Source organism: Chionomys nivalis, chromosome 9 (assembly GCF_950005125.1).
Source record: "Chionomys nivalis chromosome 9, mChiNiv1.1, whole genome shotgun sequence".
In the NCBI taxonomy this organism is placed as follows: domain Eukaryota; kingdom Metazoa; phylum Chordata; class Mammalia; order Rodentia; family Cricetidae; genus Chionomys; species Chionomys nivalis.
In genome coordinates, this window is record NC_080094.1 from 18,613,812 (window position 1) to 18,638,767 (window position 24,956).

Consider the following 24,956-nt stretch of genomic DNA (forward strand, 5'->3'; position numbering starts at 1 on the left):
TTTCTTAATTAGTGATAGATGGGGAAGGTCTCAGTCCTTTGTGGGTGGGGCCACCCCAGCGCTGGGGACCACGGGTCATATATGAAACCAGGCTGAGCAAGCCATGGGAGCAAGCCTGTAGGCAACAAGCATGACCTATGTATCAGCTCCTGCCTCCAGGATCCTGACCTGTTTTGTTGTCCTGACTTCCTTTGATGATGAACAGTGCTATGGAACTGAAAGCCAAATGAATCCTTTCATTCCCAAGCTGCTTTGCTGTGTTTCATCACAGCAATAACGACCCTAAGAAGACACTGTAAACTAACAAAGTCGTGCAGGGCTGACGTTACCTGCAAACATGGGTCTAATATTTATTGAGAGTCTGTCTAAGAATGCATTTCTAAAGCCTGAAGAATTGACTTGCTATGTGACATCAGGGACATGAACTCACTTTTCTGGAGTGAATGACTTATGTGTTAAATGATAAAGGGGCTTGTCCTCCTCTCCGAATGATTAGAAAGAGTGCTGGGATAATGGATGTGGAGGCTTTTTTTTTTCTTGAGTGTTCCATGCAAATAATTGATCTAAAGTGATTTGCTATTGATATTACCAGATCAGTGATCTTTCCACATATCTTCAAACGGTCTCTAAGGATAGAGAGACACTGCTTTTCCAATAGTATTGGGATGCTACAATAAGACATATATGCATGTCACAACTGCACTATGGCTGACCCAGTGTAGACTACCTCTGTTGGGTAGGGCTTGGTGAGCATGTCCATTCAAAACCTGAGCTTATGAATAAGAAGGAAGATGGGAAGAAAGGCCTTGCCTTGTCTGAGCCAGAAAGTGGAGTCCTTATGTTACCCTTCCTGGTTATGAACCCTGAGCTATCTTTGTACCAGAAGGTCTCTTTTCCAGAATGGGCAATCTGGAAATCAGGTTCATCAGAACTGGAGCCTACAGGAGCATCCCAGAGAAGAATTTCCTCTCTGTCTTCCTTGTCTTTTGTCTTAATGTGGTGCCATTGACAGAAAACAGGCAATATCAAGAAGGTCCCTTGAACCTGCTAAATGGCTCCACTGGGCCACTCACTCATTCAACAAATCTTCTGAACATACAATTTAGAGACCTAGTTACAGTGCTAAGTGACAAGAGAGAAACTTACATAGAGACCTGTGGTTGTGAATTTGATGCAGGAAAAGTTCCAGCCCTTTTGTATACTTCATTGTTGAAAGGAGTTTGGATATGAACACAAAACCAAACACGACACACCAGAAGCAAAAACAGGGGTCTTCTATTGTCTTGGAATCAGCTTTCATTTATGTTACACTCAGAAGCTTTATGTCTGTTTTTACTCTGCTCCCGATGCCTTTGGCTCAGAAATTACCCCCTCCAAAATTAAACTCCGATTTTGAGCTTGACCTTAGAGGGTCAGGGAAAAGATTTCCTTGAATGAACCTGTGAGTGTTTGAGACTCCATTCAGGCATGACCGTGTCCAGATTGAAGCAGTATGGGGAGCAGTATCAGCCACACAGAGATGTGACTTCTGGGAGCCCCTATCTGAGAGGCCATGAAAACTTTATGTAAGTCTGCTCAGGTGGAGCATTATGTGACGTTTCCTGGGGAGATGTAAGCAAGCTTATATTCACTCCAGGAGACCAATCGACAAGAGATCAAAAACGCAATTGCACCCAAGTCTGTCGTGGAGAAGCAAGGAGTTTATTGGGGTCACTTGCTGGTGTGTAGGTAAGAGGTTACATGCAGGAACATGGCTTTTCCTTAAAGGCATTTGCTGCACCAGATCAACCACCCAACCATGAGTTAGGGCCTAGGAAAGCTACATCCTTGGAGCTCAGCGTGACTTGAAGGTAGACTAAGCAGTTGATGCTCTCTCTCTCTCTCTCTCTCTCTCTCTCTCTCTCTCTCTGGCAATTGTTATTGCTTTATAATTTCCTGTGTAACCTTGAGAATTTATGTTTCATGAGCTTTTAGAGCCTAAGAGGTTTTGTTGCTTACTGAGTCTCACAGCCGACCTTTTCCCTCCAGGAGGGAATGTTTCAAGTCAGAAGAAATAGATACATAACAAGATGGTGTCCAAATCTTTCTTTTATACCTAGACTTCAAATTGACATTTCAAACTCACATTTCCATGTTCTCATGGAATTGGGATCTCAGGTTCACACAGATGGACCCCAAATTGGTGTAGCCTCTCCAAATTTACCTTCCTAGTTTCTCTTTGCACACCATGGTCAAGTGCCCTTTAATGTCCTATCAGTAGCTCACATGATCAAGAGCCCAAAATGGGCTCATCTTTGTCGGTAACTCCATCTCTTCTGCTGTACCACTCTCCTTTGCTTCTGACATTATTGCTGCCTTTATCTAGGAATTGAAGCCTTAAAGTCTCAATATCTACCTCCTTCTGTTTGTATAACAAGAAGCTACTGAAGAATGGATAAGAAAAATGTGGTACATTTACACAGTGGAATACTACACAGCAGAAAAAAATAATGACGTCTTGAATTTTGCAGGCAAATGGATGGAACTAGAAAACATCATTTTGAGTGAGGTAACCCAGACCCAGAAAGACAATTATCACATCACACGTACTCACTCACAAAGTGGTTTTTAAACATAAAGCAAAGAAAACCAGCCTACAAATCACAACCCCAGAGAACCTAGACAACATTGAGGACCCTAAGAGAAACATACATAGATCTAATCTACATGGGAAGTAGAAAAAGACAAGATCTCCTGAGTAAATTGGGAGCATGGGGACCTTGGGAGAGGGTTGAAGGGGAGGGGAGAGGCAGGGAGGAGAAGAGAGAAAAATGTAGAGCTCAATAAAAATCAACTAAAAAAAAAAAGAAAAGAAAAAAAAAGAAGTCACTTATGGGTGTTTATTCACTTTATTCACTTTGCTTGTGGGGGGGGCAGGGAGGAGTACATGGCTGGGGAGAGTGTATAAACATACAGAGAGGCACACATGAAGGCCAGATGATAACCTTGGGTATAAACACATAAAGAGGTGCACATGAAGACCAGAGGACAACTTTGGGTATCGTTCCACACAGTCCCCATTTCCCTTGTTTTTAAGGCAGAGTCTCTCACTGGCCCAGAACATTTTCAAGCAAACTAGCTTCATTAACCAACAGACCCCAGTGATCCACCTATTTCGACCTCCTCAGCATGGGGATTATTAGTATTTATCACCTCATGAGGCATTTTGACTTGGGGTCTGGGGATCAAAATCAGGTCCTCATGCTTTTAAGGCAATCGCTTTAATGACTGAGCCATCTCCCTACCCCACCACGTTGGACTTTTAAAAAAAAATCAGAGGAAATATGATACTTTTTTAGCAAGGCAATCACTGTGTCCTGGGGATCCTGCTGCCTGCTGATTGCCTGCAGGTTCACTTGTTTCTTTTCTGAAATGGTGCTGAGACTTAGGGTTGATTTTCAACTCCAGTTTCTGACTTCAGTCCTCATCCCCTGCATTCTGCCAACCCAGTGTCTCTAAAGCCCATTTCTGAACATGTCACTCCTCTGAGTAACAAGCATCAACGGCTCCCCACTGCCTGCCAAATCACATCCTGATTCCTTTGCGTGGCTTTTCACTTCCACTTAGATCCGGTCTCAACTCGGTGCACATTTATTGAGCTCTGAGCGCCAGGACCTGCCCTGTGTGTGAAAACAGTAAGAGCAAGTCCAAGATGCTTCATGCTCCCAAAGAAGAAAAGGAAGACAAGCTGGACCCCAAATCTCTAGCCACTGCTTCTTCTCACTCCTGACCACTACTGAAGGTGTGAAGTTGGCTTTGGGTTGCCCTCCCAAATCTCTACTTTTTCTTGCCTCATTTTTCACCAAATTCATCTCTTCCACCTCCAATCAAGCACCTTTTGCTTTAACATTTCTTCCATGCTGAAGCACTAACAAGTCAGACTTTTGAAGATGTCTGCTTCTTAGCTATTGCCTTTGAACAATTTTTTTTGTATAACTTGTTTGACATCTACCCATTAAGTTTCTGCTGTGGTTTGAATGGGAACTGTCTCCTGAAGGCTTGTGCATTGGAACACTGGACCTCCGCTGGTGGCACTGTTTTGGAAACTTACTGGAGGAAGTCACTGGTGGTAAACCTAGCCCCCTCTCCCCCGCCCATCTACTCTCCACTTCCAGACTACAATCACAATGTGACCAGCTACCTCACACTCTTGCCACTATGCCTTTCCCATCACAATGGCTGCAGTCCTTCAAACTCCAGATGAAAATGTGCACTTCCTCGCTCAAGTCGCTTCTCATCAGTAGCAAGACGAGTAATGTAGTCCCTAAGCTGCTGTTTCTTCCCCAAAGTGATTCATATGTTATAGAATATACAATAATGGATGTTCTTAAAAAGCAATATCAATGGCTTTAGGTTAATATTGCATTCAGCAATTTCAATTTCCCATCTTCTATATACCTTCTCAGAGACTCAGTCAATCTCAAGGAAAATGGTAGACACGAATATTTTCACAAGACATATCAGATGTTTTGCTGGCCCTTATTTATGTTCCATAAGGAGTCACATCTCATAAAATTTGGTTCCATAAAACATTAAGGAAGACTAGGAAATTCTATCTTAGAAGGTAAGACCATGGAACAATAATGAAAATAATAATGCTAACAATAATGTCAATAATAACAATAGTTACCGCTCTGAGGTAAACAGTATGCCAGATACCGTCATAAAATAGAAGCTCGGAGCACCTAAGTCAAGCTCTAAGGCCAACAGTTACAGCAAGCTGTTTAGCATGAATGCAAGCCCAGCATATCTAGAGTTATTTAGGGGGAGAGGCATACTTTAAAAATCTCTCTGAACCTCTTTCCGTGACTCGTAAGGGCCCATGTTACTCCCGTACCTCTGTGAGTTTGGGTCTATAGTCTGCCTTTCCACTGTGCTCTGATGCTCTTAGAAGAAAGAAAAGAAAGAGCTGTGCTACACCACTCCTAGGCTCCAGAGACCCAAGTGTTTTGCCCCCGTCTGCCTTTAATTAACTATGTGTCATTAGGCAAAGAATGTCTCCCCTCTGGGGCTCAGTTTCCTCAGATGTAAAATTAAGTAAAAATGGAATTGTGGATATCTGAGGTCCTTTAACCTCTTTTCACCCCGCTCTTCTGCTTGCCAAGTTTCTCTGATTAATAGAATTAACTGAGCCCTTTGTTGCCCATTGTGTCTGCCGCTGAGAGAAACTGGTCCTCAAAGGAATCCAGCACATGGCCAATTGGCCTTGTCAACTTGGAGGCCACTTCAGTGATCCAGTCACTAGCAGAATGAACATAAACGCTTGTCTTTTACCAAATAGGTTATTTCATTATAGGAAAAAATTAACGTGGAGCACCAAATAAATATCTATTTTCATTTGAATAATATACAAATAAATGAGTTAAAAAAACAGATGGGGTACATTTCTTTGCAATATATATGTGATTAAAAACTGAGGACGGAAATGTTTGTAGCAAATATGTTTTGTATTTCCTGAACCAAAAGCTCTTGCAGAATAACTGGAGACTTCCAGAGCACCACCACACAGCTGCCTTGGCCATCCTTCAGTGAACCATCAAACCCCCAGTTGTCTTGGAAAGCTGCCTGGGTCCAGGGATGTGTTCTCCACTGAGCAGCTAAAATGGCTTACAGTCTTCCAGGGTAACTTGGTTTGACTGTAGCTCACCCCTTGGGAGCCTTCATAAAAACAAGATGTCTATCTCCTGACCCGAGAGCTAGAAGTGTCAGGGCTTAAAAAATTAAAACAACAGTAGAGGCTCACGTTCATTTGGCAAGGGGTAGGAGGTGTTTCAAAGTGGAGCACAGAGATTCAGAGATGAGAACTGTAATCTGCTAAATGTTTCTTATTCTTACCCCAGTGGCTAGCTCAGGCAGCCATAAGGACTGAATACGGAAGGACACAGTAAGAAAACTGAGGGTTCTCTTATTGAAGTTCTCTGTGTAGGAGCTCCATGCTAGCTGTGGTAATGAGGATGCTGCCGCCTTCCTTACAGCAGCGCATGGCCGTTGAGCACTCCCTGTTACAGAAGTTTACTTAAACAGATCACCATGTGTATCTTGTGTTTCCTTTTCTTTTTTTCATGTGTACACATGTGCAATGTGACTATGTGAGCATGTGTATGGGCACATATATGTGTAAAGATGGATGTGCTTGTGTGTACATATATGTGAAGCCCTTAGATTGGAAATAGCCCTCTATGGCCACTTCACCTTATTATTTATTTTAGGCAGAGCCTCTCAGGAGCTCAGGCCTTATGCTTCAGTTAATCTCATGGGCTCATTTATTCCTGGGATACCATTTCTTCCTTCTGACTCTGGAAATCTGAAGTTACAGGTGAGGCATCATACTGATCCAGAAATTATGTGGGTTCTGGGAACCTCAACTCTTGTCCTATTGCTTGCCGAGCAAACATTTTAACTTTTTAACTTTTTTTTAATTTGTTTTTTGTGATTTTTTGTTGTTGTTGTTGTTTTGTTTTTCAAGATAAGCTTTCTCTGTAGCTTTGTAGCCTGTCCTGGAACTAGCTCTTGTAGACCAGACTAGTCTCTGGCTCACAGAGATCTGCCTGCCCTGCCCTGCCTCCCCAGTACTGGAATTAAAAGTGTGAACTACCACCACCCGGCACACATTTTAACTTTAAAGCCATTTCCCCAGTCTCAATGTCTTTTAATAATTAGAGCAGATACTATTTGTGTCTAGCCTTATCTCCTTGACCTAACCCAGAGGCTACCTGACAGCAATCTCCATAGTTTCCAAAGCAACTATTTCTTGACTATGGGATTTCTTTTGACCAGTAGCCAGGCAGAAAGTATAGGCGGGACAACAAGACAGGAAGTAGAGACAGGGCAAAGAGAACAGGAGAATTCAGGGAAGGAGGAAGCCCATTCCTCTGCAGTCCTGCCCAGAAGGAAGATGTGACCTGCGCCACTGAAAATGGTACCGAGCCATGTGGCTAACATAGATAAGAATAATGGGTTAATATAAGTTATAAGAGTTGGCCAACAAGAAGCCTGAGCTAATGGGCCAGTTTATAACTTATGTAGACTTGTGTGATTTTCTTTGAGACCTACCGGCTGTGGGAACTGGGCAGGACAGAAACCCCAACAAGCAAGCCCCTCATGTTACATCTTCTGGTCATAAGTGAACATTAGCCCACCCTTCTGAGGGCCAGGAACCCCAAGGAATTAACAGCATCTATATCAAGTCCTTAACATTTGGGGAGGAAAATTAACAAAATTATATCCAACTTTTGCCTCAAAGCAGGAAAATTCTGACATATTCTCCATAAGCTCTGGGAATCTCTACTGTGGTAAAGGTCACATTTCCCCAAAGAGAGAGTAGACTTATACCCCCTTTGTTGTCTCTCTTCTCCTCTCTGTCTCCCTTCTCTATATCACTGCTGTGTTCCTGGGGTTCACATCTTTGGTAAAAATCGATTCTTTTAAAACACTAACTATAGAGTTTGGTGTTGGGGCAATCCTAAGCTAATGCAATCAGGTTACAGTAAAGTGAAGATAGAGAGAGTTAAAGAGCATGGACCAAACCATGAAGCCATCAGTTAGAGAAAACCCAAAAACTACCCATGAGACTGCTTGTTTGTGAGGAGCCCAGCAGGCATAGAGTCAGACTGGCCCAGGGACCATCACACAAGAGATTCAGAAGCAGAGAGCAATTACTGCTATGGCTTTGTTTGTTGGTTTTCCCTATAGGACTATGGGCATCAAAGCTCTTCTGAAGAAGAACTAGAGAGTCTTTGTAAGAGGCTCCATAGGGTTGGGATTGGACATATATCATACTCAAACAAAATGGCAGGAAAAACATACTAATAATTTATTGCATTAAATGACATTTATTATTTTTCTTTGTAGTATCTGGAGAAGTTGGAGAAGGGATTAAGGGTAGATATCATTAGGGTACATTGCATACAGATATTAAAATTTCAAAGAATAAACAAAATATTTTAATAACTACTTTGCACAATATGAAATTTAATAATAATATCACATAGACAGTACCTTTATCAAGAGAAACACTGTAAACTATTTTATATAGATTTTCTTATTTATAAACAGAGATCATAAAAAACATTCTCGGATCATTTGTGCTTGCAAGAATCATCTGATTCTTGGAGGACTAATGCAATTTGTATGAAGGCTGCTTATTTTCTAGCTGCCCAGACTCAAGAAATAATCATACAGAAACTGTATTATTTAAATCACTGCTTTGACAAACATTTAAGCATATTGCTAGTTATCTCTTACATATAGAATTAACCCATTTCCAGTATTTTATATTTTACTATGAGGCTTGTGGCCTATGGGCAAGGTTCCAGTATGTCTGTCTCTGGTGGTGACTCCATGGCTTCCCCTAACTCTGCCTTCTTCTTCCCAGCATTCAGTTTAGTTTTCCCCACCTGTCTCTATTCTTTTGCCTAATCAAAGGCCAAGACAGTTTCTTTATTAACTTATGGTATTTACAGCATACAGAAGGGAATCCCACATCACCTCCCTTTTTCTGTTTAAATAAAAAGATAAGTTTTAACCTTGACCCAGAAAAATTGCGTGTAACAAAACAGGTATCAAGCAAGCATTACATTTACTATATATATATATATATATATATATATATATATATATATATTCTCTATTCTCTTTTATCATCACTAAGGAAAACTATATCATAACTATATACTCTTCAACTCCATTAAAAACTCCAGAAGGATATAATATTACCTAAGTAAACAGGAAGTACATTGTAAGCAACTTCCAAAACTCTAGAATTGACAGAGACATCTTGTTCCCTGGACAGTCACCCAAGAGTTCTTCTATATTGTTGGGGCATCCATCCTCAGCCTACTGGCTCATAGTATCTAGAAGACTTTTCCATGAAGTAGGAAAATTCAAAGACAGTTCTACCTATATTGGCAGTTTGTCAGTCACTTTCTTCTGTGTCCTGCAGAACGTCTGGCAGACTCTTCCATGAAACACAATCCCCAAAAGATTGTTTCACCTTTAGGCAAGTTTAGCAGTCATTTCTCTGTGGGTCCTGCATTTACAGTTCATACAGCATAGCATCAAACATCCCAGGCAAGAGCAGTTTCTTGCCAAATGGCTAATAATCTCCATAAGGAGCCTCTTCAATGACGATCTTCCTCTTGAAGTTATTGGTGCTGCCAGGAGCAGATGTGTCTCATTATCATGAAAAGTCTTAAGCTTTAAAAACATTTTAAATGCAATATTCTGAAGGTCTCTGAAAGATCTGATACCTGTCTAACTGAAATATATATATATACACATATATATGTACATATATATCTATATATATACACATATATATGTACATATATATATATATCTAGAAACCCTAACATGACTACAAGCTTGACTATTATAGATGATTATCTATTAATCTATATCTCTTAGTTATATAGTACATTTTTAAATGAGTTGCACAAACACAATACCTTAATCAAGAACATAAATACACATAGAACAAAATTGATCTTAAGTTTGTATCAATAAACCAAGATCTATACCATTGCAAATCTCTATAGCATATCCCCCTTTAAATGTAAAGAATCTTTTATAAACAATCATTTAGGGAATTTGGGCTTAGTTCTCTACAAATTGTTATTGTGTTGTCTTTAAATTGTTTGATAGCTGAGGAAGGAGCAAGACCTGCTAAAAGAGATTTAATTACAAATGCTGCTGGATTAATACAACATATATATTTTTGAAAATGCCTTGTCTTCAAAATTGAAATCAAAAGATATGTTACTTTGGAGAAGAGGTTTTGCTTTTGTTTCCACAGGAAATGAGAGGCAGTGGATTCATTCTGGGTTAAGAAAAATCAGGTTTCATCAAGGAAGACCCCCTGAAAAATCTCCAATAGGAGCAGATGGCTGAGTTCTACATCCTGGATAGTTTCAAGACTGCTAGCTGAGATCATCAAACCTCACAAATTTTCTAGTCAGTATTTGACCATAATTCTAAATTTTCTTTAGGTCCCTGTAAGATTATCAGTGACCTCAATCAGAAGGAAGTAAACTGGAAAACTACTCCCACATCCAAAAAAATGGATTATGGATGTTTTTCTTTGCTTAGAGTGTTGGTTATAAGTTGTGTAGATAATGGTCAGGAGAAAGTTAAACAAGCGAGATTCAATTCAGAGTTCTTGTTTTGAAAAAAAGGGGGAGAAAGTGTTGTGGGCCAATGGTTTTATCCTGAAAAAATTTGTTTCTTTTACTTGTTTAATAAAATACTGATTGGCCAGGCAGGAAGTAAAGGCGGGGCAATGAGAATAGGAAAATTCTGGGAAGAGGAAAGCTCAGTCGACAGTCATCACCCAGACACAGAGGAAGCTAGACATAGAGAAAGCAAGTTGATAATGACTCGCTAATGAAAGGTACCAAGCCATGTGGCTAACATAGACAGAATTATGGGCTAATGTAACTTACAAGAGTTAATAAGAAGCCTGAGCTAATAGGCCAACAAGTTTATAATTAATGCAGATCTCTGTGTGTTTCTTTGGGATTGAAGGGCTACAGGACCGGGTGGGACAGAAACCTGTCAACAAATGCAGGAGTTTATAGTTTGAGGTCAACCTGGGCTACATAGAAAGACCTGTCTCAAAAATCGTCATTGGGTTGACATTCATAATACATAATAATTTAATACTTAGAACCATGTCTGACCCAGAATAAGTGTTCAACAAAAATTAGCCACTGTTACGGTATTCGCAGCATAGTTTGTATAATATCTCATTTGTGCCTGTAAGCAATTACTACATGTGAGGTAGTTACTAGTGTGCTGGCCTTCCAGATGAGCCAGAAATCTCAGTATGTTGCTTTTGTTTTCACAGAAAAGGTATGGCAAAGCCTGCATTTTCATTCCTGTCTGCTCTACCACTGCCTTTTGTTATAAATCTCTACGAGTGCAGTAATGGGAAAAGACTCTTGGACCTGTTCTGCTTTTGTGTGTTTGCGGTCCTTGCTCCCTTCACCATCACTTCGCTCCAGTTAATAATTAGTAGTAAAATCACTAGAACAAAAGTGAGCAGTTGTCTTCTGTTCCCTGACAGGAAAGCACAGGAGAGCCTGAGGTCCTGCTCTGGGTCACTTCTTTCTGTGCTGCAGGGCTTGCTCTAATGATTATCTACTCTCTCATCTGCTCTTTCAATTTATCTTCCATGGCGCTATCTGCCTTTACCTCCCACCCAGCTTCTATATAGAAGCATTTCTTTCCCTTGCTTAGGAGTAGAATCTCACCTTCCATTGCATACCATATCTATTGGTCAGATTAGGCCACCAGGTCCATCAAACAATTCCAACATTCCAATGGATCTATACAGTAGTGCTTTCTGAAGTCCTATGCTAGTGAAGAGTGCATATATGTGACTGTCTGTTGCATTTCTAAATCATTTAGAAATCTGGATTGTTCTACCTAGAACTTCACTGAAATCTGAGACCTTATATTCCTCTACATTGTAGATATACAACTTTAATAGTATTGCTACCTATCCAGAAACCAGAAACCCTAGTTTTCATAGTGATTAACATGCCCAAGAGACTGTCAAATGATCGAAATGCATCCTTCCATCTTCCATTTTCATTCTCAAATCAATATTTTATATCTTTGTAGATATTTCTTCCAACCAACAGTCCTTCTACCACACACACACACACACACACACACACACACACAGTTTATTTTTCTTTTCCAGAACCTTTTGCCTTCTACTCTTGTCTTGCTAGGGCAAATTTACTATGTCTGCTTTGATCATGTTATTCCCTCATTCACAAATGTCCAAGCTCTCTTGCTTTCTTCACACAGCAACCTTCATGTTTCAGAGTTTCACTATTAAGTATTCCACAAGAGGTCCTTGTGTCGAAGGGCTTGGTCTCCCTGGCTGAGCTACTAAGAGATGAATGTGTTATGGGGTCTTGGATCTACTCATTGGGTGAATCCATCAATGTATTCATAGTTTTCTGACATTATTGGGATGATGGAAAATCTATGAGGTTTCAGAAAGCGGATCACTGAGGGGTAACTCAGTCTCTCCCTGCCTCTTTCTGCTTCTTGGAAGTCATCAGCAGACGTTTCCCTCCACACGCTTGTACCATCGTGATAGTTTGTCTCATCATAAGCCAAAAGCAGTGGAGCCTGAAACCCATGTACTAAAACTTCTGAAAATAGGAGCCAAAAATAAAATTTCCCTTCTTTGAGCTATTTTTCATAGGTATTTACTACAGTAATGAAAAACTGATTTACCCAACTTTGGATGCCAGAAACACATTAGGAACCCCTCCTGTGTCAGCATGGCAATGTCCTATAAAACCCCACACAAGGACTACCACCAGACCAGAGAGAGGAGGTCCTGAGTTTCAGCACGCAAGTCATGCAGTAAACTGGGACCCACTTGTGTTCTCTGAGGGTTTTTCCACCCAGAGACTTAATCAGCAGCTAATCAGTGTCCAATAAAAGTTTGATGGATAATTGTGAAAGAGAATGGAGTCAATAACATTAAATAAATGCAACCTCTCATCCATACAACCAACACCCTCAGTCACAATGTTTTCACTTCCCTTGTTCTGCCTCATCTCCCTTGATGCCGTACTTTATAAGTCACCACCCAATAGGAATACTGACAAGAAGCTCACCGACATATGCTATAATCTTGTTCCAGGCACTGATGCTCTGTCCCTTTTGAAGATGTACTTTTGTATTTCCATGTGTCTAAGTCCCATCCACCCTATTCTGCCACGTATCTTCTATCTTTTCAGATTCATGACTAGATGTAAGTTGTCCAGACCTGAAACACTTGCAGCACATAAATGTGTGACCTTGTCACATTCTGTCTTTAATATGTTTGTCTCTACACAGGTAATGAGTGCAACATTCCCTGTCCCATTCCATGGAGAATTCCCATAGGAAACCCCTTCTGAGTTTGTCTGAGATTCAGTTTAATCAGAAACCACATGAATGCTGTAGGAAGGAAGATGATGATTAAGGTGATGATGATGACTGTGGTGGGGTAGTCCTTTTGTACACTGTGAAAATGTGTTGCTGCTAAAGCACCTTCTGATTGGTTTAGAAAAGAGCTGACTGGTCAGTAGTTATGGAGGAGAGCATAGGTGGGACTTCCAGGGAGAGATAGGAACTCTAGGAGATTTGCCAGCCAGACATGGAGGAAGTGGGATGGACAGAGGAAGTACTAAGCAGAGGTAGAATGTGGCAGGATGTAGATTAATATAAACCAGTTAATTTAAGCTTTAAGAGCTAATTTAAAATAAGCCTAAGCTAAATCCAAGCTTTCATACTTAATCAAAAGCCTCAGTGCTATTATTTGGGAACTGGCAGTTCAAAGAAAGTCCAGACACAGATGACAATGATAATCATGATAGAAACTGCTTTCTATTAGTTAATATTTTAAATTTTTATTATTTTAAATTATATGTATACATGTATGACTTGTTTGGGTCTTATCAGGTGTATGTGGAGTTCAGAGTTGACAATTCCCTTCCTGAAACTGGAGCTATAGATGGTTGTGAGCTGCTGGTCATAGATGCTGGAACCAAACCTGGAAGAACATCTCTTCTGCCCCAGTTCCCTGTTTTAAATTATCCTTAAAGCCACCCATATCTGTGCTTTCATTATTATTATATCAGAAGCCATATTTTTTTAAATATCATATTTTGCTTGTACAGGAGCTTGAATTTCTGCCATCTATGCAGCAAAAACAACAACAAAATATTCTGCCTAATATACAGGGAAGGGCACATGACCTTTCTCATTGACTTCTGAGCCAGCCTTGACATTCAGCCACCAGCCCATTTCTTCTTTTTTCCCTCCTCTTCCCCAAGACTCTTCAATTCAAGACTAGGATCCCAAGAAGTGGACGGTTGTAGAATATAACCTGTAACTGAGATTGTATAGTAATTTGAAAGAACCTATAACTTCATATGAATAATAGGAATAAGCTTGGCTTAGAATTCAAATTTTGCCACTTGTTCTTTGTGTGTTCCAAGAAACTTTACATTTTTTGAGTTACAGTTTTCTTTTGGTAAAAGGTTCGTGTGACCATGAATAGTACATCCCCATATCCTCCTAAGTCAAGGCGAGGGCCAGGCTGAAGCAAGGAAGAACATACGGTGCCTGATTTAATGAGGTGTTCACCCTTCATGGTCTTGAAATTAAGTTTTGTGTTCTAATCCAAAGAGACTTGTGCACCTCACCTGAGTCCTATCCTCGATAAATCTGGTGAGGAATGGATGATTTATGATATCCCACAGTGAATAAACACTGGTTATTGTTCATGACAAGGCTGGCCTTCCCTTATTATCTATTACCAGCATTGTGGAGATCTGCAATACATGGATCCTCACTTAGGGTTACAAAACTTAGGGACAATTTTTTTCTTATCTTATATAATATTTCTACAAAATGGCAAATGGACACATAGCCTGTGATGGCCAAGTTCTCAAGAACCAAATGAAACCACAGGAGACTGATACAAGTTTGATTGGCACCACAGGAGTGTGAAGTGGAAACTCAAGTCAGCTGACCTGGGATGAACATACCTTGGAAATGTGGTGGTAGGAAGGTTAAAAGCTTTGGTACATCTGGATATGGTAACTGGCTTCACCATTTCTTGGCCGAGTGACTCCGAGCACCTCATTCCTCCTCGCTAAGCTTCCATTGATTGAACTCTCACACTAGGCTCTCCCTCTAGAAGCTGGGTGGATCAACATGGAGATGTCTGTGAGGAAGCTTGCACCAGGGATGATGTAACAAGTGTACTCTCAGCAGGGGTCTTCTTGCTGTTCCTACTTTGGATGTCACTCTTGTGTCACATCAGTGTTTCCCTTCCTTTCTTTCTCCTCAACGTCAGTCTATATTAACTAGACTGATGTGTGGTCTGGAAAGCCATGATACTCAAACCTCCCCTCTTTGATGAGACACCAGGTCCTGGAATCGAACTGAAGTTGTTGGACCTACTAGCATCTCCCTCTAAGCCTGATCTCCAGTATCAAAAAATATGAGTTGGGTTTTAAGATTCACATTCTTCAATCAAAGAATTAGTCCTTTTATTTTCTAAGAATAACTAGCTGATCATGAAATCTTGCTTATTTTCTTTACACTGGACCTCAGATGATCCTATTCAGTTGAGTGGCAGATGCTACAATAGTAAATAGGTTGATATAACTGCCCCCATTCCCACTTCTGGTTTGTAAATGAAGGTGCCTCCCATAGCCCCTGTGAAAACCTTGTGTTCCCACTAAGCTTTTAGAGATGCTGCTTTGGATTTAAAGTTATAAAAAGATGCTTAAGTGCCTTCTGATTTAAACTAGGTGAAAGAGAATAATACTGATTGGCTATTACATACACTCGAATGGAATGCTGGATGAACAGACTTAGGCAAACAAAATACGTGGTACCCTAGCCTTCCCCGTTCCTCCTTCCACAGTCACCTGGCAGAGTAGCTATTATAGAGTTTAGTAATAGCTTACAACTGGGCTCCTTTCTTGAAAGATATCTCTGACAATGCCATCTTTGGTAGCAATAGGAATAATCTTTTGAGTGTGTCTAACAAAAAGAAGAAGTATCTAAAGCGGCATGTGGACCACTGCCTCTAAGCTTGCAGTCTGGAATGTAGTCTTGCTCCCGAAGAGTGGTGACAGTGACAGAGGGTGTTGCAGGCCAGGGCGGTGCAACACCAGTCCTCTTGGCTGAAACCCAATGTACTTCAGGGTGTTCCTTCCCTCCCACATTGCTTTAAGGAGCCCACACAGAGAAACATCTGGCCAGATGCAATCTACTGTGAAACATATTAGCTCCCTCAGGCTAGAGGGAGCCCACCTAGTAAATGAGAAAGACAGGGCCCCACAGTGAATTCTGGAAGCAGGGAGCTGTCTCACATGGGACCCATCTTTCTATGAAGAGTGAATTCCAAGTCAATAATTCACTCTGAGGCCTGGCACCATCTGGGAAGCTGTATGAATAGACAGAGAAATTAACATAAGGGACCAGTCAGGACCTATTGCCGTTCTCTGCCTTTGTCTCAATGGAGGATATGGAAAAGGGCATTGAGAGCCTTGAGATGGCAACAGACTACCAGCCCCAAGGATCTAACCTCTCTTCCAGAATGACTATGCCCTCGGGTATTGTGGTGGATTCTTTAGAGGCCGGGCTCCGTTTAGTTTGTACAATAGCCATAAGCCTGTCTGCATGTGTCAACGGAAGACTCAAAACTTTCCCCAAGTCACCTTGAGACCAAGGAGAAGAACTCACCATACAGCCCTACCACTCTGCCCTTCTGTATACATTGGGAACACAATGGCCAGGACTGCTGCCTCCAGATACCAATCTGCACACTCCACTGCAGCCCACAGTAGGGCTCTGAGCTGGTGTCAGAAACCGTCTCCTCACAACAGCCAGACCCTGCCCTGACAGTGGATTTGTGTGTCTGGAATGACCGCAGTGACAGACAGACACCATGGGTATTTTTTTTTCCTTTGGGAGAGGGCTGGGTTTAAGGGAGACATCTGTGTAATGAAATTGTTTTCTCGCCAGTCATTGCTCAGGTGTCCGGATAGAAAGGGGAGGGTGGGGGAGGAGTGGCACATAATTAAATGAACAATTAAAAAGTTTCCAAACTTCTGACTTCAATTAACCTCTGAACTCAGTCCCGTCCCAATCTTCTGACTTATAATGTGATGAACCCAGGCTGCAAAACTGGTTTGGGGTGTTTCCCAGCCTGGGTTTTCTGATGGAGAAAGGACTTACTGCCTTTATGACTAAGATGTCTTAACAAGAAAATCAGCCAGTGATGACAGAGAAACAGCCTGGACTCAGGGGCGCTGAGATGGAACACTGGAGGACCAAGAGATGACTCAGCTCAGGGACCATTCTCTCCCACTTAACCCCTGCTTTGTCAACATCACACTTTTCAAATCTCTCACCACTTCTCATTTTCAGAGGCTAATGGAAAGCGAATGACCCTTGGAGCCACTCCCATAAACTTTCTCTGCCTGAGAACCTGCAGACTCACAGAGTAGCTTTGCAATTAAGGTGGCCTAGGTCCAAATTTTGCCAAACCTCATCCCATATGAATGATGCTGAAATGATCTTTAAGCTCTCTAAGGCCTTAAGCCTCAGTTTCCTCGCCAATGAAGGGGGAATAATAATTTCAGAATTACAGCTAACTCATGAGGGACTTAGGAGCACAAAATAAAACGATGCACAGAGAGAGGCCCAACATCGCTGCTGTGGCTGTGGATCAGCCTGCAGTACTTGCTGGGATCATTGCTACCCCTGTTACTGAGAGGATAATTTGTAAGTGTATTTCTTCACAAGGACCTTCATTACAACATGGCACCAAATTAGTGGTTTAAACAAACAAACAAGCCAACAAACAGGAGTAGCAGAGGCAGAGACCCAGCTAAGGTTTCAGCACAATTGGATCCTTTTGTAGACTGTGTCTGGTGCCTCTCTTCTAACATGTGACATTTGCTGGCAATGTCTGGTGTTTGTGGCTTGCAGATCTCTCTCTTCCTTTCTATGGGTGTGTCTCTAAATTTCTCCATTCCAAAACTAATACCAAGTATTATTAAGTGATATGGGGCTAGGAGATGGTCCCACTCACGTATGCTGTGAAATATTTGAATGTCTGGTGATTTCAGAATTATGATTCCTGGCTTTTCTTCCTTTATTTTGAAATTTTACTTGTATGCATTTCTATCCAAGTGTTTCCTAGAAATTTTTTTTATTTGCTTGTTTGTTTTCTATTCTAAGGCTGTTTAAGAAATTAGCATCACAATTGGGAAATCAACAATTCTTAAAAATAGAAGCAATAAAGATTGAAATGGACTATTTACTTCCTACATTGAAACAAGCACGCTGTTAAGTGGGACAGGAACAGGAGTCTTCGACTCACAACCTCATGGTCTAACAAGAGTTTTAAGAAGAAAATATTCCTCTATCACACGGAAATTGGGATGCTGATCTGGTACATCTTCGCTTTCACGTTACCAGTGCTCCGAAGCTATAATCTAGCCCTAGAGCCACCATATCAAGACCATCATCCCTCTGAGATGTCATGTGTGCCATAGTCCATCTTGTATGCATCCTAACTCATGCTGAGCAGTGAGTTCCAGCTGCAAAGGAGCGTTTGCTTTTACACCCATCTTCCGTGCCTTTCTCCACCAGCTGAACACACACAGACTGCTTCACTTCCCATCATTTTGAATTAACTTACTTGTCATAGTAACTCTTGGATATAATTCTGTTATTGTCATCATGGTCTTGACTAAGAAATAGATGATACGAGACCTATTTGAAAAGATAGAGGGAAAATGCATAAGAGGGGGATGATAAGGAAACCAAGATGTAGAAGATGGAAGGGAATTAGGAAGAGCCCACTTTTGACCATAGGTATGACATCAAATACATGACACTAAGATTGTATCATTCAAGGGCAAGGAAGCTATAAACTAAGATTACAGTCTAGCCCACTGACTGTTGTTTATTAATAAAGTTTTAAGCCAGGCAGTGGTGGCACATGCCTTTAATCCCAGTACTTGGAAGGCAGAGGCAGGTGGATGTCTGTGAGTTCAGGGCCAGTCTGGTCTACAGGAGCTAGTTCCAAGACAGCAAGGACTGTTACACAGAGAAACCCTGTCTCAAAAAACTACTACTACTACTAATAATAATAATAACAATAATAATAATAAAGTTTTATTGGAAAGTTGCTAATTACCTTCATTTTGGCATTGCCACCAGCTGCTGTTGAGGTGTAATGGAAAACCAAAACAGTTGCAAGAAAATAACATGGTAAACAAAAGCAAATGTGTTTATTCATTAACTCTTTGAAGAAACACAATACTCATCTTTCACATTTGTTTCATAAGAGTGAATTATGAGCACTATAAAGGACATAAATGTTGTTTATAGAATCCCAGCTTCTGTAAAAGGCACCGCGGGTTCTAAACGGTACAAACTGAGCTCCACACAGGGTTCTAAGAGAACTCTACAGTGCAGTGTGAGCTTCAGTAAAAGACTCTTGACTTGGTACTGTGAGCTTGACACCACACACTTTTAACTCTATACAGGGCACTAGGAAAAGTGCACATCAGAGTGCCTTCAAAGCCTGGCACCATGAGTTCTAGGGTTAAACACAAGTAGGATGACATAAATGAGACTCAATGTAGGCAGAGAAGAAAATAAGTTGAGTAGGTAGGGATGGAGTAGAGAAGGCGGAAATGAGAACAGTTGGAGGAGGTAGCTGAATGTGTTCAAATTACACTGCATCAAATTCTCAAGAATTAATAAAATACTCTTTTAAAAACTTCAATAATTTTAATTGTAGTAAAAGGAGCGGTGGGCTGCATCCCACCACCCAGCTCCTGGCCACCCGGCTAGCTTAACCCCCGAAATAATTACACAGAAACTGTATTCATTTAAATACTGCCTGACCCATTATTTCTAGCCTCTTATTAGCTAACTCTCACATCTTTATTCAACCCATTTCTATTAAATCTGTGTATGAGCTCATGGCTTACCAGGAAAGATTCAGCATGTCTGAACCAGAAGCTTCATGGCAGGCAGCTCTCTGCCTGCCTCCTTTCTCCCAGCATCCAGTTCTCTTTTTCCCCGCCTATCTAAGTTTTGTCCTATCAAAAGGCCAAGGCAGTTTTCTTTATTCAACCAATGAAAGCAACACATAGAAAGAAGACCCTCCTACACCATTTAATTCTAAAAGGTTTTTACAAAGTCTCTACTTGACATTATAGCTCTGTATGATGTCATGAACTCCTATAAGTAATTATCAGTTCTGCACAAGTATAATATAGGCTACACATTGGTGCAATGTGAGTTACTTTAATGGTACAATGACCCTCTTATATGAGCACTATACTGGATAGTTTTATTTCAACTTGACACTAGAAAATGTCTTCTGAGTAAAGGGAACCTCACTGAAGAAAATGGCTTTGTAAGACTGGACTATACACAAGCCTGTAGGGTATTTTTAATCAGTGATTGATGGGGGTGGGCTCAGCCAATTGTGGGTGGTGGCATCCCTGGGCTGGTGGTCCTGGGTTCTAAAAGAATGCAAATTTAACAAGTCATGAGGAACAAGTCAGTGGGTAGCACCCCTTCCTGACCTCTGCATCAGCTCCTGCCTATTGGTTCCTGCCCTGTTTCAGTTCCTGTCCTGATTTCCATCAATGATAAATGTGTAGAAAGATAGAAATATAAACCAAATAAATCCTTTCTTCCCCAAGTTGTTTTGGTTATGATGTTTCATCACAGCAATTGATAACCCTAATGAAACAAGTATTCTGAACTATATACAGGGCTCCACAAAACTGAAACAGGGCACTATGACCTTTGTATCTGTACATGATGAACTCCATACAGAGGTGCAAATAGCATCTTCCCCTTACCCACATGTGAGAAGCAAGAAGGAACATAAGAAGTGAAAACTAAGTTAAACAAGAATCCGGCTTCTTGCCATCCCATGTCATCCCTCCTGTGTGTACTCCAGCCTCTGTTGTCCATCCTCCTGAGAACTCACCAGAACTGAGCAGGGGCCAACCACTGTTCCAGAATTAGAAGCTAAATAAATATCATTTTCTTACAAATAATCTTGTTTTGTGTGTTTTGCTATGACAATGGAAAACTGACTAATACAGTCACCTTTCACAGTAAAATAGGCAATAATAAAAGACATAATTTATAAGCTTTAGCACTCGAAGACACTTCAAATAATTGCGTGTGTATAAAGGGAAAACAAACTCTGTCAGTACATAGTGAAAAGGTAAAATACATCAAGTCATGCCACCATGATTGGGGATTGTGCAAACCCTGCTCTGTAATTACAGTTATCTGAATGAGGAAAACAGAAAGCCTATGTCTTTGGATGAAATCGATCAAAAAGTGAGATGGGGTGTCACTACCTCTGCAACCATCCAAAGAGCTGAGATGGCAAGTCATTTTATCTTTCCTAATGCCAATACACCAGGAGACACCTCTTTATTGATTAGGGAAGGTTTTCACAAATTTATGCACAAGCATAATGTTTACACACAGTTGCCTATGTGATAATGGACTTCCCTGGAATCAGCTTTGAAAAAGAATGCACAAAATGAATTAGAACTCTCTGGAAGTCTTTTTTACAACCTATACCTCTTTGGAAATTCTATGAAGATGAAATATGTAGCAAAATGAATTGCAAAAACCCACTCCATTGGATTAAAATAGTAAAGGCAAAAACTAATATAGAATAGCAAATAGAAACAACTAAGAAGAAAAATTGTTGTATAAAAAGTGCATTACAGGAATAGAAGACAGGGAAATGCAGAGGCAGTCTGTAGGAGCCGGCTAACTCTCACAAGCATGGGCTGTAGTGTGAAGGTCTTTATTTTGATGAAGAGTTGCTTTTCTATTTTTTAGTTTCCTGTCTTTCAGACCATTGATTCTCCTTGGAGAATACACTCATATTTATTTTCTGTGTGACATTGTTCATTTTACACTTTTGCTATGACTTGATATATGCAGAATGGTCATTCCCTGCTGTTTTCCCAACGTATGCGTCATGCTTCTGTGTTGCTTTGGATGTGCAGAGACGCAATCCATGTGTCTGTGAACAGATCAGAGGCTTGAGAGAGCATCCTAGCGAACCCGAAACGACAGCGCTGCAGAAGGCTCTTCCCACCCTGCCATGCACATAGCTATTTTCACACTAGCCAGTATCTTCCATGGCAAATACATCTTTAATTTATTGAAAGTTCTGGGGAGTCTGTCAGCCTGAAAGAAAGCCACTGCAGTCACATGACAAGTTTTTAATGGAACTTTTTGTTATTCTCATATCACATGGCTGGTCTGCTCCCCAGAATTTAGCTTTCGCTTTCTCTTTTGCAGCCTTTGTAAAATAAGGACTACCCTTCGGGTAATTGTGGCTCTTAGAATTTCAATATTTGTAATTTTAATCTATCAAGATTGTGATTTTTATAGACTTTTAAATGAAGCATTTTAAATATTTGGGGGGTTATATCTTTTAGGGATTATGACATAAAACACAAGGTTTAGGCTTTGAACACTCCACAGAAGGCCAATCTACAACTAAAGAAACTCAGACCAGAAAAGGGGGCCTTCACCTTTAGCACTGTGAACCCATGGTAGTTCTGATGACCTAGCTCACTTATTTGTGGAGACTTTGGCACAAACAAACCCATGTGTTCTTATCTGATAACAGCACAACACATGCAGTCACGCAAAGTGCTTAATACCGTGATGGATGATCACACAAGGGCAGCGTCAGGTTAGTATGCATTTCTCAATAAGGACACATAACTATTCACACCTTGATATCTGGCCCAACATCTTCAAATGGAAATTCTGTGCCATGAGCCATCAGGACATTATGTCTTGATGACACTATGCAAAGTGAAATAAACCAGTCCTAGAACAACAAATGCCTCAAGCTTCTACCTAGTGTGAGATATCTCAGATAAATGTCCTCGAAGAAGCCGAACCTAGACTAGTGATCACCAAGGGCCCAGGTAGTGGATGAAATGGAGTTTCAACTGTGGCAGATAAATATGTTCCCGGCATCTGTTATACATTATCTATAGATAACGATATTGTATGGCACATTAAAAATATGTTGAGGATAAAGTAAATGTTAAGTGTAACCAAAAGAAAATAAATGAAAATGTAATCACAGTCAGAACTAATTCCTGATCTTTCCATGCTGTGGACAATGTAAGTGTTCTTTATATTTTATTCCCCAAATAAGATATTCACGACTACACCAGAATTTTGGATATTATAGTACAATGTCATGTACTAATGCTAGGGCCAAGGATCTCACTCTTAACCACTGTTAGATGAATGAATAATTTCATTTTAATTTTAATATAGATGCCCTCGGCGGGGGAGGTGGTGGGGATATTGATGGTATAAACTTTGGGAATAGCAAATGATCTCAAATTTTGAGGCTACAAGAAGACCTCAAAAGCCTTTCATTTTTAGAATCAAATACTATGAGACTGCTCAGAGGTGACATGTTCAGGACAGCGTCTCTTAGAGTTGTCCCAACCCCCACTCCTAACAGTTAAGGCATGTTGTCTCTGAACCATTAACCTTTCCTGACTGGGTTGCCCTGGTGACCAAAGGCATCTGTAGGGCAGCTAGGTAAGGTCACTGGTCAGGCCCTAACTATAGAAAACACACCCTGGGGCTCTCCCTCCTCAATAACCAAGCTGGTTTTACCAGCTGAGAGGGCTAATTGCCTAGTTCTTTTGAAAGGGGGACCTAGCACTTCAGGAAGTTATTAAAATGGCTGTAGGGGACACAGACCAGGAGTTATCCAACCCGGCTCACGCCAAATCACTGACAATGAGTCAAGACACACAGATTCCTGTCTCCCAACCCTGGACTTTTAAACCAGGATCTAGTTGAGACGATTCCAGGGTATTTTCTTTTGTCTCAAGTTCTCCAAGTTACTTTTCTGCGCCTTTGGGTATAAGAATGACTGAAAGAGCCTCCCTCTGTGCATCAGTCAGGTGGCACTGGAGACTCACTGGGGCTGGGGAGGACACTGAAGGAGACTCGGTACTGCGTCCTGTCTCCAGAAATATCTGTGCAAACCTGAGCAAATGCAGAAAAGGTCCAGGCCTGCTGGAGACCCCCAAGTGAGAACAGATACAGAACAGTGCCCATTCGGTGTGAAAATCATAGCCTATACTCTCAGGATACCAGGCATGTCAACCTACACCCTCAAACTTCCTGCTCGAGCACACACTTATATCTCTTTCTTTGTCTTCCATGGCAGGGAGCATGGGTGAGCCTCTCAAGAAAAACTGTCAAACACCCCACTTAAAAAGAGCTAATCCTATTTCAAAGGCTTTTTTTAAAAACTGAAACAATATCAAAATAGGAAAACTACCTGAATGTCCAAAAAGAATGAGTTTGCAATGACAGCCTAGGTAGAGAGGACAGTCACTAAAACCATTGCTAAACACTGCCCAGGACCATTGGGTCCCATGAAAAGAGAGTGATAAGTGAATTAATGACTTAACAGAAAAATACACAATGAAACTTGTCCCTGTCCACCCATACTGTTCTCTAATCAGGGTCATCTAGATGTCCTAACTATAGGTCCTGAAGCTAAAACACCCAGTCATTATGTCCAGCAAAAGCCAGATCTGCACACGTAAAAAGGAAGTGCCAAGGCAAGGTCCCCGGTAAGATTACAGGCTGTTAATAAGAAAAGACAGAAGCCAGAGTTTTGATGTACAGCTCGACAAGCAGAGGTTAAGGGGAGAGGCAGGGCAGGCTCATTTGCAAACTTGGTCCGGTTTCATTAAGTGTGAGCAGAGACAGCCTGTCTCAGTCCAGCAGAGAAGGAACTCATTATCCACGTAGGGAGCAAGAGATAAGAATCTTTTAATAATTGCTGGGAATTTTTTTATTACTATGTGGAATGCCAATTTAGGTCTCTCCTCATGGACTGGCTACAGACAGCCTCCTCGGGAGTAAAAGCTGCTCCCCCATGGCTGTGGTGATTAAGGACAAAGAGCAGAGAGACTGATGTTTGCTCAGAGAATGCAGGGGCTGGGGGGGGGGGAGCTGTGGGCTGTAGGAGCCAAGTCTCTGAGCAGTTACCTCCGGACTGGCCTCTAGAACCTTCCAGAATTCCCCTGAGGGTCTCAGAGAAAGGCTGCCAAGGCTTATCTTCCATGGCTCTTGTCCCCTGCTACCAGCCCTCTTGTCTTTGCTCCAGGCTTTTGGAGTGTCTGCAAGAGCATGTCTGGTGTTTTCTTTCATGTTTATAGAAACTTTGTGACTCTGATTGAAGCAAAAGTCTTCCATCATTCCTTGAGAGGTTTAAGGACACTTCCCTCTGTAAACAGGTAACTCTAAAAAGAAAA